The sequence below is a fragment of the Ambystoma mexicanum genome, chromosome 10, assembly GCF_040938575.1.
Source record: "Ambystoma mexicanum isolate Mex_15411 chromosome 10, UKY_AmexF1_1, whole genome shotgun sequence".
NCBI lineage: Eukaryota > Metazoa > Chordata > Amphibia > Caudata > Ambystomatidae > Ambystoma > Ambystoma mexicanum.
The window spans coordinates 972,478,694-972,495,348 of record NC_090932.1 but is presented as its reverse complement, the minus strand read 5'-3'; the positions used below and the strand labels follow the sequence as shown (position 1 = coordinate 972,495,348).

Below are 16,655 nucleotides of genomic sequence, written 5' to 3'. Positions count from 1 at the left end.
ACTGTGTTAAAGTTGAATCTAGAAGGTATTCCCAACATCATTGAGTGTGCCCAAATAGTGTCACTGTGTTAGAGCTGAATTAAGATGGTATTCCCAACATCATTAAGTGTGCCCTACTAGCACTACGGTGTTAAAGCTAAATCCAGAAAATGTGCCCTAATAGCGGGACTGTGTTAATGTTGAATCTAGAAAGTACTCCCAACATCATTGAGTGTGCCCCAATAGCGTCACTGTTAAAGTTGAATTCAGAAGGTATTCCCAACATCATTGAGTGTTCCTGGTTGCATACAATTGAGTAATTACCAGAATATCACACTACTACGCATACTGTCTCCTATACACCACCGTTCAACTAGAACACAGCTGTACTATGACACATTCGGTATAGCTGTTCTCATACTAACATCTCCCATCAAACTACTGAACATCCTAATAAAACACAGCTAGCTGAGCACATACCAGCTAGCGCAAGCGTCTCCTCAGGACTAACACAGCCAGAACTCAGTCTGGGTGTCCACCCTCGAGACTGAACACATTCAACTGATCTCCTCAGCACCACACCTACCGCTAAGCAGCTATCATGCAACAACCACACTAGCTGCACACATACCTGGTGCGCCCACACACTTTACGACTCTCTCTCTCTCGACTGACTTGAACTGCGGTTCCTGAGGGCGTTCAACCTACCAGCGCTTTGAGATCATACCAATGATATATAAGGCGCTATACAAATGCCAAGTAACATAACACAACATAACATACATGCAGTTCACGTGTTTAACTTCAAGGATCTTGAATGAGAATAAGACACCCTAAGCCATAGTCAGGAGTGTGCCCCAGTACCTTGTTGAGGTTGCCAACATTCTTGTGGAGGGCCATCTTGAACAGATTACAATACTACCCTGCCAACGAGTATCAACGTTATACTGTTGAAAAACAATAGGTACCAGTACTTACATTATGACATCGTTAGTATTGTTGAACAAAGACACAAGGCCCATTGATTGTCCCTTTTCCAGTTTTCTCAATCAAGGCAATTATTCAGTGGCAATCTGTAGGAACATAAAAGAAAACCAAGTTACAATCATTGGCAAACTTATTTAAAATAAGACAAAATCATGACTTCCACCTTTAAATCTTAAAAAACATAAATGGTGTATGTATGTGCTATATGCGACAGGCAAAAGGATGCAGTAATATGGATACAATTTCACTCGAATAGTGTTAGGAATGGTTGGTGTACTCCCGAATGCCTAGTGTAAAGGACTTGCATGTAATCAATCAGTCAAAAGATTCAGAGAGGGAAAAACGACGACCACTCTGCATAGAGCTGATGCCAATTCAAAACTACATGTACCCACTGCAAAATTAGATCCCCACGCATTAAGCTTAAAAAATGTAAGAGAAAGGAAACAGAAGTTTAGGACAGGACAGGAAGATTAGGCTACACATATGGCAGCAGGGGAGTTGGTGTGGCTGGATTAGGGGTGATAAAAGAAGGACGTTTTGAAGCTATTTTGGAAAGTGGTCACAGACGGTGTAATGTGGATGTGAAGTGGTAGGGTGCTCCAGGCTCTGGATACTCACTAGCTGAATCATTGTTTTTGTGTGCATACTAGTTCGCAAGGTGGCATGTGTAGGAGATTCTGGCCACCTTGTGTGGTGTTTGTGGGGGTGATGGATTTCAGTGTGCTATGAAGGTAGGGTGGGGTTTGGAGGTGTATGGCTTTGTGTACAATTCATAGTTCTTTGAGGGATATTTCTGAGGGGTGCACAGCCAGTCGAACTGGGAAAGGGCTTGAGTGATGTTTGAGTGTTTAGAGATGCAGGATGAGCCTTGCCATTGCATTATGTATGGCTTACAGGGAGGTGAGGGGTTAGGGGTTAATGTCAGGTAGTCCAGTGAGGAGATTGTTTCTGTTGTTCAGCTTCGACAGAACTAGCACTTAACTTCCCAATTCGTAGTCTTTATATTCATCAGTCAGTCCAAACATATGTTAATTTTGGTTTAAACAAACTTTGATATGCTATACATGGAAGTAGGATCACACGTTTACTAAACTGAACACATTTCTCTTTCGTGTATGAATCCTTTCCCTAAGATTCATTTTTAACATGTTAAATGTTTCACTGAAAGCTATTGCATTCAAACACATGCCATTCTTTATCCTGCATTAGCTTCATGTCTTTTGGAATGTGAAAGCAGCAGTGCATTGCAAAACAGAAACATGTGTTTAATGACTTTGGACCTCTTATCGCATAAGTTTCAGACTTTTGAGGGATTCCATGTTCCCACAACTACATTCACTGAAAGCTCACCAAGTAGAAATATTACATTCGCACCCATGGAAGGACGTTCCACCAATTAGGTGGCTGGGAATGCGGGCTAGAACACACAGGCTTCCGCCCATGTATTCCCATCCACCTAAGGCCCTTCCATGGGTGCCGCCATTTTCCTTGGCACCTCCCTGACCTCCCTCCTCCACCCAAATCATCCCCAAGCTTCCACCCCCTCAACCTACCCACCCCACCAAATCACTTATCTACTAGGACTCCTGTTTTTTTTATTTTATTTTACAGGAGATTGTGCTCGAGCAATATGTGCAAAGCATGCCTCCCATAAAAGAAATAAAAAAGGTCACACTCCTGACAAACACCTGGGTGGGAATAGCACTCACCCGCACTTAGGGTAGCATATAGGGCCGGTAACTTCACTCAGGCCAAACTAGACTTGGCTGGTGGTCACAATATGGAGGATGATTTGGAGACTATATACACAGGTAAAGTAATGCAGCATGTGACCTGGCTCCCAGAATATAAGCACATGTTAAGGTGTTAGCAATGAACCACTAAGGCAGCCATCCAACCCAAATCCAAGTTGGTGTGTTGTAAATATGCATTAAATGTCGATGTCCAATGAATATTCGGAGCACAGTCCATAACAACCTTTTTTTCCAGTCAATAGACACATTCACATATTAGCCTCAACAGTCAGTGACCACCTCTGTCTCTTAGACGAGGACATGACTAGAACACGGAACAGCACAGGACTATAAAAGATCATAGAGGAGAAAGGAGTGTAATGTGCTGGATCCGAGAGCGGGAACCCCTCATCCAAACCTTATCAACTCAATTGCTTTTCAACTTGAAAGCCCACTGCAGATTTCCAGCAGTCTCATACAATGTTAACAAAGTAGACAATGGGAGAGGAGTGAGAACTAAACAGTGCTGTACTTCAGTGCTTGCTGCCACAAAGAGAGTGGACCTCATGTGTGATGTTGAATTTCCCATAGCTACCATTGCCTTATTTAGATGAAAAGACGATGCTTCCAAGAAAAACTACCGTTGGACAGAATACGCGAGAAAGTACATACACTGTCACCTACAGCTAAGTAGCATACACGCCACTTCTACTACGTAGCCATAAGCATATATTCTAAAAATACTGACATATTGGGAAAATAAATACTCCCAGCAAGAAATTGACAGACCATATGCCTAGGTGTCTGCCCCATGCTGCCTTGCATATATTCAGATCCGTGGTACCAGATCATTGCCAGAGCTCAATATAATTTCTGCCTGATGTGAATAGGCATTTTGGGGCAAACATGCATTTTTTAATTTACATGCAATACTAGGTGCAAAGATGTATTGAATATTTTACAATTCAAATACATTTTCCGAGCCCTAAATTACCCTCATTGGAAAGGGAGACTTTTTACCCTTTACAGATACATGTCACCCGCAACATAAACGATATTTGGAATAGAATACTCTCGAAATCGTTTTTGGAGCCCTACCTGCACATAACTTACACTATTTATGCATTAATCTTCCAGTCACTTGCATATCACCATTATTTTGGTATAAAGCATGAAATGTGAGTTATTGCAACAATCACATAGTGCTGCTAAAAATCATGATCCTGAAGCTTGACTGGGAGCTTGACTATACAATGTGGAAACAGCTGGGTTGCCAGAATATGCTTGTGGACACAACAATAGGATATGGTCATGGCCTGCTCCATGCTACTGATATAACATGGTGAAGACTATGTATTAGGCAGGTGGCAAATCAACTATATATAATGCCACCAAAATTAAGACAGGGAAAGATGGAAAGAGAGAGAGAGAGACAGAGAGAGAGAGAGAGAGAGAGAGAGAGAGAGAGAGAGAGATCAAGGAAGGACAGCAAACATGGCCACTCTGCTCATCAAGGAGAGCATCATCCAGGATCTGTAGAGCAGCCAACTTGATCCCCATGTTAATAAAATACAAAACAAGGAGTTAACGGAGACAAGCTTCTGTAATATTCTCTCAGAGCAATAACAACATTAGCGTTACTGCTGAATACAGCAGTTATTATCATTATTAAGTTTTATAAAGCACAACACGCCTGTAGGCCTCAGTGTGCGGTGGGGGGAACAACAAGTCCGGTCATGGGAACACTGAGGAGACACAAGGTAATCACAGAGAAAGGTACAATAAGAACCAAACAAAGGTCCCAAGAGTATCTGAGGTCAGCCAATGAGGGTAACAGGCCAGGACTCGGGTTGATAGTTTCAACCCCAGTTGAACCTGTACTTAAACATTTCTAATGTTTTTTGTCCTCAATCTATGTATGTCCACTTATGTATTCTACTCACACGATTGTAAGAAGCGGGCTGCTTCCAGTCAAATCTGATTTCTCGTCCAGTTTATGTTCTTTTGTGATCAAAAGAGCTTTTTGCTCCCTGTATATAAATACATAAATAAATAAACACATATATAAATAAATAGATAGATGGAGACTACCCCACCATAAAAGGTTAATGCCAACAACCAGTATTTTGATTACTCTTGGGGGAAGGGATGAAAATCAAACTAGGTTAAAGTATCCTAGAGGGTCAGTTACTTAATCATGGAATTTTGCAACTTCAGCGTATGTTCAAGAGAGGATCAAATGGAGATGAATGGGTTGTCTCAAGAACTTTTTTTTTAACCAGGTCAAAAGAGAGAATTCTCTTTTGTGTTGACCAGGACAATGTAACACATGAAAAAACACAGAATGTAGAACTGGCAAAGAAATTGACTTTGTAAGTGAACTTTAAAAGAGCCTGGGCACCTCTGGGAGCCCTCTGACAAAAGTAGGCACACTACAGGGGCCAGTCCATGTCTCCCATGTCTTGTGAAGGATGAGCCTGGTGGCCCCTATAAAGGATGGCAGGGATGGGACAAGGATCTTCAGGCTCATCATCAAAAGAGGTAGGGTTCTTCTGACATGCTGCCCCAAGAGGGGCAACTTCCACTCTCTAGTAGAACAGCACCAGGCAAGGGTGGAGCAGGTTTTATGCAAGCTGGAAATGTGAGCTCCACCTTCTCAGGGAATTCTTTAATGAGCTGTATTTCAGATTTATCCAAAATCCAAGGCAGGATTGTGGAGAGCACAACTGGTGGAAGAGAGTTCCAGATTGCAAGGCACATCCACAAAAGGACTGCTTGGAGTCTGATATTTTATGAAGGCATGGATTTCCTGTCTGCTGTAGTGATTAAGATTGTATGTGTAAGAAAATATTGAGTGATCAGAATATATTTTAAAAGGTTTCTCTGGTGCCCTGGAAAACCATGCCAGATACTGCAGAGACGTTCCATGTATTTTGGGGTAAATAAACTTCACACATGCCTGTGGCATGGATAACGTGAGCATTTTCCTACCCCTGGAGTCTGCAGTTCAACATTGTAAAAAACGTTTCATTTTAATAAGTATGCAAATGTTGGGGACTTGTGTCACATTTACTATAACCACTGGCGTTTTCAGATGTACACCTGCTAAATATGTTAAGGTGCACATTTTTCTAAAAATATGTTAGATTGAGTTGCAGGTTTCCTGAGTGGTTGTGGTCTCCTTCCGCCTGGGATGTTCAAACACGCATTCTGAACAATTCAGTGGCAGGAATTGTAACTGATATGCCTGATATTGTGGCCTTTTTCTCCCCAATGATCTATGTGGACCAACACGTTCCTGGTCAAAATCTAACTGATAGAAAATTGATATAAACTTAAGACAAAGATACAATTTATACAGCATCATTTTATACAAAAGACCCATAGGACTCTAGATGCACGTCATAGAATCGATCCATATTTACCAGGGGCCCGTAAACCTTGGCTCTCCAGATGTTTTACACTACACTCCCATCAACCCTAGTTAGCATAGACAATGTTCAGAAATCAAGGGTGTTGTAGGCAAAACCATCTGGAGAGCCACAGGTTGCAGTCCGCGTGTCTATACCGTGGTTTCTCAGTATGAAACCGTCCAGATGTGTTGGACTACAACTCCCATGATACTTCGCCACTGAGTATGTTGGCTAGGGTCAATGCAATTTGAAGTCCAAAACATCTGTAGAGCCTCTCACTGAGTACCCATGTCTACATTGTAAGCATGCAGCAGATGTGAGTACAACAGTGGCACTTATTTGCATATGAGAAGAGCATGCCCACAGATGGAGCCTATTGGAGGCCGGCATGTAATAAACGTGATAATAACCATGGAAACCGAAGGTGGAAGAGCCACATTAAGTATTTCCCAAGGAAAAGGGGATTGAAACATAGCGTTAAGGGGGTGAATTTCCTTTTGGTAGCAGTCAGGAGATAGAAAGGTCCAAGAGTGACTGGATGAATGGGATGCAGTGCAACTGGAGGTGCCATGGCACCAACATGATATGATATGATATGTTATTTATAACTCGCTTAATACCCAGAGGTTTCTAAGCGCGGTCCTGGGGATCGAATCTGTGGTGCTCTGTGTGGTCTTGCTTCCAAGGTGAGCATGATGCCCCTGAGCTATCCTCCCGAGCCAAGTCAAACTGTGGTCAATAATGTTCTCCATTCTGCTATCGCTTCGGTTGCCCCATCACAGTATGGAGCAACTGAAGCAATAGCAGAATGGAGAAAATGATTGACCACAGTTCTACACTCGCTTGATATGAAACCACACAGAAATGTCATGTATGATAAACCATAGAGTCTCCAGACAAAACTAAAATCTGTCACACTACATAATAGTTACCGGATGTTCCCTGTGCCACTGTGCTGTGTGTAAGGGAAAGGGGCTGACATGTGTAAAGCAGACATGATAACAACATTAAAAAGGCAGCAAAAAACCTCAGGAAAAAATACTAAGGTTTTGATAGTAGTATTCACAGAAATAAATGCACCTAGTCTGAGGTGAGCACATGCCACGCGTTTTGGTCTGTGATTAGTAAAGAGCTCGCCCTATCTTGCATCACAGGTCCGAGCAGCACGCTTGCATTTACTGAACCAGAATCGCTAGGCAACACAACCTCTTCATCTTCAAAGGCATGAAATGTGGCCTTAGTTTCCACCTCCATGCATCCCTTGAGAACCAAATGAAAATAAATATGTGATTAGCACCCAAGGCATGTTTAAGATAGAACCCTGCCATAAACATTCCATCATCACAGTTATTATCCAGCCTCAACGTGATTATGAAAATGGACAGAGAGCTCAAAATAAAAAGCGTACACTCAGGGAGCATGACAAATCTGCTCTATTAAACCTTGTAAAGCATGCAATACAGTACAGAGTACATCTAGCCCACGGGACTTCATTCAAGAGAACTTTCTGTGCACTTGCTGACATTTTCTTGACGGCCAGAAAACCTTGGGCTGAACGGGATGAACATCAGGTTTCAGTAGCGGGTGATCACTACCATTAGGTTTCTGAAAGAGGTAGTGCCTATAGAGGTAATGCCAGTTCCATTAGATACATCCATTGGTGTAAGGAACGCCCAATCAGCGGAAGCCGTTGTCCTACCTCACAGATAGATGGAAAGGGGTGGGTTGCATAAGCATTCAACTGTGCCCCATTCAAATATGGCCCAGCCGCAGCTTCAGCAAGCTTGGTACACCAAATCAATCAAACCTGCCCAGACTTTGAATACATCTTGGCTGTTTTTTAAGAAGACTCATGTAGGTCTACATGAGGACTGTGATGTGCTTAGGTGGGGTTTGGCGCATAGCGTGAGCCTGGGGGCTCGTTGCACCCCAGGCGAGATGGGTGCAGTGGTCTATAGACAGCCCCTGCTTTCTAGAAAGGTCATTTCTGCTTGGAGGGCATGAAAGAAATGGCTGCATGGCATGGCAAACAGACTGTTTAGCTATTTTGTGTCGTCTGGCTTGGTCATGTGGGATTACTGTTGACTAGATCTTTCCCCAAGTAGTACTGTCATTGTTCTAGGCAGAAAGCAAATGTTATGTAAGGAAAAACCACAATTTTGAAACGTAAATGCATTTTTAGAAGAAACAGTTGCAGTACAGCCATGGTTCCCCCTCTCTTGCCAGACCAAAATTTCACAAATATGTTAATTAAAACTCTGCAAAACGCACAGAGGCTGCTCGGAGTCTATACCTGTGGCACTCTGCCATGCACGAGTTCATGTGGTGGTTAAGGGGACATTGCTTACAGTTAGCAAAATATCTCTGCGTGCAGTGAGGCCAGGGGTCCAGAAATCTGTTGAAAGGGCATTTATGGCGAGTAGTTGGGACAGGATGAAGGACACAGTTAGGGTACAGTTAAGGGACAAGAAGGCTGACACACAACAAAGGTAAAAGCCAGCATTCTCGGAAACACACATGTTGATGTGCTATCTGGACAGTGGAGTGTGGGAAGCTCAGAGTGGACGACTAGCTTGCCAGGTTGAGGCATCGCCAGGCACATAAGCCATGGACATGCAGGGGGACGATGAGCATTTCAAGTCCACTTAAGGGTTCATTCTGTGAAACACTTCGAACATTTATCATTCAGAAGACCCTTTCGAAATCGGTCTGGCAGGATAGCTCAACAGCAACTCACTTGTATGAAATGAAAACAAAGCAGAGCATCACGTGTTTGAAACCCTGTCCTGCGCTTGGAGGCTGGACTCCGGCATGAAGCATGCTATAAAAAAACAATGTAATCTAAACTAACCTCTTCTACTTATCTTTTTCTTTTTTTAATTAATAATAAGTCTGATACAGTTAAAATAACTTTACAAAGTAAACACATTCATCCAGTGCAGTGGTGAAGTGTCCGGTCTACAACTTGACGATGCGGTTTGATCTCTGAGGTCAGCTTTAATTCATACATTTAACAGGACATTCAACGTTTCACATTTTAGCTGGGGGGGGGGACAGAGTACCCCCTCTGAATAAAGTAGGTGGACTCCGTCCCCCTGCGTGTACCCTCGACTTGAGCCCTGCATTCATCAAAAGATATGGGGCCTGATTTACAAAGCATTTTCGAATGGGGTGTGTGCAATTGTAAAACGCTTTAGGTCCATAATGTCAATAATAAAACAAATCTTCATGTACAAAATCCGAAATTCGGCTTCAATAGTTTAAAGGTTAATTCCGACCTAATATTCCCCTATTTAGAGAGTACAATGTCACTCGCTTACGTATCTCAGTTTGATAAATCTTCTATAACTATGGCCGTTTTTCCCCTTACCATAACTCTGACCTGGGCAAAGGTGTTAGTGCCCAGAAGTGCCTACCCGATTAATAACATGCAATGGAATCCGTATATTTGATTGGCTATAAAAAACACATCGGAGATTTGATAACATTTCGGCCGTATGGAAATTTTGGACGGCCGAACATTTTAATCAAGTCTTGCATTCAGTGCCATTACAGTGAACAAGGCGAGAAGGGGTTGTAGGAGTGTACCCAGCACCCTTGTTCACTGTAATAGCTTCTGGGGTTGTAGGGTGTCCCACGCTTCCTGAAAAAAAAGTTTTTAAAAAAAGTGGACCCTGCAGTGTCGGTTCCCAATCACGGAAGTGAAGGGAACAGTCGTTACAGGGACACCGCAAGTTGACGGCACACAGCGAAGTGTTCTGCAAAAGGGGTTGGATGGGAGTGGGGTTGTTTGAAATTACAGCGGGATGAAAAACCGAAAGTTATTTTTGAACAAATTACTTGTTTTTTTTCTCCCTCAGTCATTCAGAATCGATTAATTAATGGTAATCCACATGTAATTATCAAAATGTTTGGTTCATATGTTGAAAAGAAACAAACATACAGCAGACATGATACAAAAAATGACGATGCTCTCCTTTTGACATACGACAAGATTATTGAGGTTGGACTGTGAACACGCAAAATGTCAAAATGACTTAGCACTGAAAACACCTAGGGCATAAGGGATCCAACCACAGGACACTTGTCCGCTGGCTTTCCAAGTTAGATTTTTAGATACCTGCCATTATAAAGGACAGAAGGGCATGTGTCGCCAAGCGTGACGGCAATAACCTAGACAGGAAAATGTGCTGAACGCAGGGCAATTAATTTTAAAATGATTAGGCCGGCAATTAAATGAACTCCAGCTGCGCCATGTCATTGGGCCAGAGAAGCAACATCTGCTCGATGGCCTTGCACTTTGCAGTAAATTATAATGCTGTGTGCTTTTAGAGAACATTTTACACATTACTATACGTGCATGTACGTGTTTGTCATATGCGCATATGTGTGGGCATGGTTCGATAGAACGACGCCGATGTTTATCAAATCAGATCACCTTTTAATTCATTCTTTTGTGTAGACCCGTGCCCTAAAAAGTACAAGAGATATATAAAAGAATATCGGGTGATTAATAAGCAAAGGGATGGAGAGAAACACAGAGCCAGAGGACTAGAGCTGAATAAAGCTGGGAGGAATCAGGTCTGCTTTGTTTCCCTGCTCAGCCTTAATGTGGCATCTGGCAGTCAGGGCCGAGATGCCTCCTATTGATTGCATTACATCTCCGAATACAGAGCAAGGGCTGACGTCAATAAAGCAATCCAATATGTTCACAGGCTCATTAGCAGTGAGTCAGGCTGTATTGACCTTTCACATGAGGCAAATGGCTCCCTTGTCCAGACTGGATATCTGTCTAAGCAGTGCCTCCCCCCTCCCCAGGACAATGAACCGTGTCTGCTTAGCACCAGCCCCCCTCCTACGTTTGTTGTATGTTTTTCAGGGGTTGTTGCATTTGTCTTTGCATAAATATTGAACAACAAACAGTCTAGCTTATAATTGACCTACCTGATTGCTTAATTAGGGCACTTAAGATCTATGTTAATTAGAAGCAGGGAGCTGCCGAGGAAGGATGAGAAGTAAGGATCAGGAAGCGGCATAGCTTCAGCGGGAGAGTGAGGGTTTCGATGGGTTTCATCAAATATGGATGAAACGATTTTCCCATTGGTATTTTCAGCATTGGACGTGATAATGTATTGTTTGGGATAGTTATTCTCCATAGGGCTTCTTATCTGTATGTTTCTTTAACCTGGAGGCGGTATAGTTGGCAACTGCGCCCATAAGATGAAGTCATCACTTCTTACCCATCAAGACTTTTCATGCTGGGATTCTAAACATGCTTTTTATTCTGTTATGGACTGACAAGCCCCATCTTTCAAAGTGCTATTTGCTAAATAGCTTGGACTGGGTAAAGATTACTCTGATGACCAGAGGCCAGTTACAATTAAGGGATTGCGGTTGGTAAAGGTGAACAATCTACTGGATAGCTGACATTAGATTGAAATTGGAATAGAAAGTGCTTTAATTTCAAGTATTTATCCATTCACTATAATTATACACTGTGGCTCACGAGGCGATACAGCCTGTGTGGGCAGGGCGATCTTCTTGGTAATGGACTCTTAACCAAGATATGAGACTGAGCATAGCAAAGACGAATAACACTGGTGTCTGCAAAGACCATTAGCACCAGACAGAATTGGCCCACCTGGGTCATATACCTGTACCATCGGATCTCTGTCAAGAGTAATTCCAGGAAAGAAAGAGTAATAAAAAAAGGAGAGTACAACAAGCAAGAACGATTTTCAGAATTGGTATTTTCAGCATTGAACGTGATAGTGTATTGTTTGGGATAGCTATTATCCATAGGGATTCTTATATTTATGTTTCTTTAACTTAAAAGACAGAAGGCGGGTACACCAAGCAAGAATTAAAAAAGATTTATTGGACCCAAACAGCTGGGAGATATGGTTCAGACAACCCAGTGGAACTGAATGCAATGAACTCAAAGCTGCCCTCTGCGGCTATACTTTTTATACGCACATTACAAACATACCATACAACATGTTAGTTACATTTGTGGGGCAGGTCACAGGAGCTGATTGGTGTAAATATCTCAGACCCATAGAGTGGTCTTTGCCTTAGATGATCCTTATTGGTCAAAACATTTCTTGGAACAAAATCACATTGACACCCCTTGTGACATCACAACTCTTCCCACCCCGCCCCATAGTTACGTTACTGTACGGATGAGACCCGGAAAACACTTGATTGTCATTGGTTGGCACTGACAAATCTACAATTGGATAACCTACTGCATAATGATTGGACATGGCATCTTGAGATGCATGGGCCGAGTCTGACCAATAATGTGCCTCGTGGACATCAGCGAGGACACATTACAATGTTGTACCCTAGGAATACTGAAACCTCTCTCTGCTGATTGGTTCCCTGTCACGTGTCCCACTACCCCTACCTCTTTGCTCTAGCCCCCGAGCTCCATTCTTACGACTGCTAAAATGTATCCTGTGAATACATTTTAATAACTGTGTTTGATTTCTTTTTCCCCTGCCAATTCTTCTCTGACACCCAGGTGCCAGGCTCAGTGGCTTTGAAAGTATCTCATGAAGAGACTATGATAGGAATGCGTTCTGCTGGAAACTTATTTTATTATATTACTGTGCACTTTTTCTGCTGAGTCTTCAAAAATGAACCTTGCTATCAAAAAGTCTACATGCTTTTACTGTGAGCTGTCTGCAAAAATGCTTTCCTAACATGGGCTAAAAAACATGGATTCTCTAATGTTTGCATAGAGCTAAAAGAAAACCCTACCACAATACCTCATAACGCAGCTCACACCCCTCCCCTACCCCTATGCCTGTGCTTCACCAGCTACCCCATTACTAAACCGGTTACACATACACATTCCCCCGCATGACTTCTTGCACCATAGTCTTAAACTATATCTATACTACCTGCACCATGCGCAATGGCGTCACCACTCCCGACGTCATCCACCACAAGGTCACCACTTTACTTGCATAACTGGTATGTGCGGCCCCCTTCACAGCACTGGTTCTGGACCCTTACAACATCACCGTTAGCACCTTCAAATAAGCTAAACAACAAAGAAAATGAATATAAAACTTACCTACAGTATCAGTGATGCTCCTCCTCTTGACTGTAGTCTATTTTCAGTGTTCAATTTGTAGCGTTATATTGAGAGACCCCCATTAACCTAGGGAGTTCCTTCCTCCCCCAATCAAGTATCCCTACAACATTTCCCTTAAATTATTTAGCGCTGGCCCTATTGAAGACTCATATAGAGCCACATAAATCTCCCCCCTTTCCCCACATTGAGACAAGAACCAGGCAGAACCAGAAAGAATATATATTTATTTCAATTATAAGCTCAATTAATAACAGGTTGATTTAATCACACACGCCACCTTCTTTGTGGCAGAAAACACAGCTTCAATGACCAAACACACTTTTCTGTAGGATGTTATTTTTAAAGGCACTTTTTCTGTATTTACTTTTGTCTCATAAACATGAAACACAGGCTAAATAACTTGGTAAAAACTCTATTTTCCCATGAATCCTTTTGTCTGTTGAATTTCAATAATAATATGGCAACCACCATGACGCAGAGCTTTTGCACCAATACAAATCACCCTTAAGCCAGGCACAGTGTTATCCTGAGTAAAGCAGTATCCACTGTCAAAGGAAGCTAAAGAAGGAATACATTACACTATCAATACACTCTTACACCAGGGCACTATCGTACCCTCTAGCTCTCCCTGCAACTAAGCCACATACCCTGTCAAGAAAGCAAAAAGAACCAGTTGGAGAATTATTCAGGATTTACGCCCTCTAAATGAAATAGTGCAATCAGAATTTCCAGTAGTTCCCAACCCTGTGACAATATTGTGCAATATACCCACTGCAGCAACCCATTTCACTGTCATTGGGCCTCATTATAAGTGTTGCGGTAAGGCAACAACGGTGCCGGTAGTGCTACCAGCACCGTTGTTACCTCGCCGCAACATTACGAGTCTGCTCGTGGGTGCTGCTATGGACGCCTGGTCAGACCAGACATGCAGAGCGGCACCTGCTAGCAGTACCGATGGTAGCAACGGCCCTGTTATTAGCAGGACCATTGTTGCCATCAACCCCATTCCCATTGAGCCCTGTAGGGGCTCAATGGGAATGGGGACATACCGGGTCGGGGTCCCGCAAATGGGAATTACCGGGCCTGCAAAGGTCGGTATGGCACAGTAATTCACATTTTTTGGGACCCAGACCCGAGTTTGGGGGTAGCCATGCTGGTAAAAACAGCATGGCTACCTCCAAACTCGTAATGAGGCCCATTGACCTGCAAAATACATTCTTCTCAGTTCCATTGCACCATGAATACCAGTGTCTCACAGCGTTTACGCATGGTGGGAGTCGATTCCAACACACACTATTGGCCCAGTGGTACAGTGAGTCTCCCAGCATTGGGGAGCATACACGTGCCTAGCACCATTATCCAATATGTGGATGATGTGATGGTGTGCAGCATCAATGAACATCAATACAGAGCCGATTTTGTTATCTTGTTGCAACTGTTAGCTGACATAATTAACAAAGTAGACAGAGGAAACCAGCAGTATTGTCAATGGGAAGTATTATACATGGGTCAGCTTATTTCTATTCATGGGAAGAAAATAACACCAGAATACGCTGCAGCAGTGTGCAGTGCACCACAACCAGTAATGGTTAGGGACATGCAGAAATTCTTGGGGTTCTGTAATTACTGCAGATCATTGGTCTTCGACTATACCATATATATACCACCACTTTTACAAGCACTTAAAAGACAGAGGACATGCTTACTAGTCCAAAAACTGAAATAGGTGATTGCCACAGCACTGGTCGTTGCCACACCCAACTACACACAAGATTTTTTATCTCTTTTCACACTTGGAAGGGCAGGTGATGAAAGCTGTACTGACACAAAAAAGCATGATGGGGCACAATCCCTTGTCCTACTATATTGGCATGGTTGACGCTGTAATGCAAGGACAATTTCAGCGTGAGCAAGAGCTCGGAGCTGCAGTGTTTGCTATAGAAAACTCAGCTGCGATTAAGATGTGGTGCTCATTGACATTGTATGTAGAACATGCAGTATTTGCCATTTTAGAGAGTTCTAACTCCACACTGACTACACTGCGAACATCACCCTATGTGGTTTTGCTGCTAATCATGATGCCGTACATGTCTGCACCAATTATGAGGTACCGGACGATGGCATACCAAAAGCAAAAGACCAGGGAAATGTTCAGAAACTATTGACCAGGAGATGGGCAGGAAACACACAGGATGGGGAATAGGAAACACTAGTGCAGAAAAGGTTACTGATGCACTTCTCAGCCCAGGCAGCCAAACCTATTGCCTTAATTGAAGCACTGGAAGCATCACAGGGATGCCAAGTGACCATCTATTCAGACTCTGCATATGTCACCACATTATGGGTTGCCCTGATGGAAAAGGAGGGGATTTAGAAGAGCAGATGGGTCCTCTGTAAAATATGCAGCTTTGTTTAAGAGGTTAATTCATGCTCTATTGTGGCCCACTTTAGGAGCAGTGGTGAAATGCTCTGCCCACACCTATAACACAGACACAATTTCCCTCAGGAATGCTTCAGCAGATGCAGCAGCAGAGTACACAGCATATCTCCCAATATCAGAAATAGCTGAATACCCCACAGTTGTGAACATGCAAATTCAGCTACCAGTTACACATATAATTGAATTGCAAGGCAAGGCTCTGCATGAGGAGAAGGAACTGTGGGTAAAAATAGAGTGCGCTCAATCTCCAACTGATTTGATGTGGAGACAGGGGCCTACAAGTAATGTGCTTATGCCCCATGAATTGGTGATAATTGCGTTCAAGCAACTACACTTTCCTTCTCATGTGTCAAAACAGCATATTGTTGTTGGCATAAAGGAGAACTGGTACATGCCGAACATACAGAAATTAATTAATATTTTTGAATTCAACTGTACTGTTTGCCAGACTTATAATACTGGGAAAACACTTTGGACATTACGAGGTAACTTACCTCACTGTACTGGGCCATTCCGTGAGCTTCATATCAACTATGCTGAAGTGGGAGAACAGTGCAACATGTTCAGATACTTAATTGTAGTTATGTGCCCTTTCTCCTATTGGGATGAGGCTTGTCCATGTTCGCATCCTGTGCTAGAAATGTGGCCGAATTTCTTGTACGAGATGTTTTTTCTTGATGAGGAGTGTGCAAAGTATTAAGGTCAGATAATGGCACACACTTCTTTAACAAGCTGTTCAAAGACATAAAGAATCTATTAGGAATAAAGTATCAGTTGTGTTCCATTCATCATCCCCAGACCAACAGTGTTGTGAAATGAGTGAACGTCCTCCTAAAGGCCAAACTCTCGAAGTTGTGCATTACCCACAAGATGAATTGGGTCTATTGTTTGCCTTTGGGCGTTTTCAGCATGAAGACATAGCCCTGTAACGATCACCATTTGTCCCTACATCGGCTAGTGATGGGGAGGCATATGCACATGTAGGTGTCTCCAGT

The 16,655-nt window shown here is 42.8% G+C and overlaps 1 protein-coding gene across 2 annotated transcripts in view; it reads right to left on the bottom strand.

Annotated features, from left to right (window-relative positions):
- SLC7A14 (solute carrier family 7 member 14) overlaps nt 1–16,655 on the bottom strand; it is a 724,481-nt gene that overhangs the window by 490,715 nt on the left and 217,111 nt on the right. For both annotated transcript variants that reach the window (XM_069618764.1, XM_069618763.1), the window contains exon 2: nt 958–1,052. The gene's annotated coding sequence lies outside the window, so the exon portion shown is untranslated. The remainder of the gene's footprint in view (nt 1–957; nt 1,053–16,655) is intronic.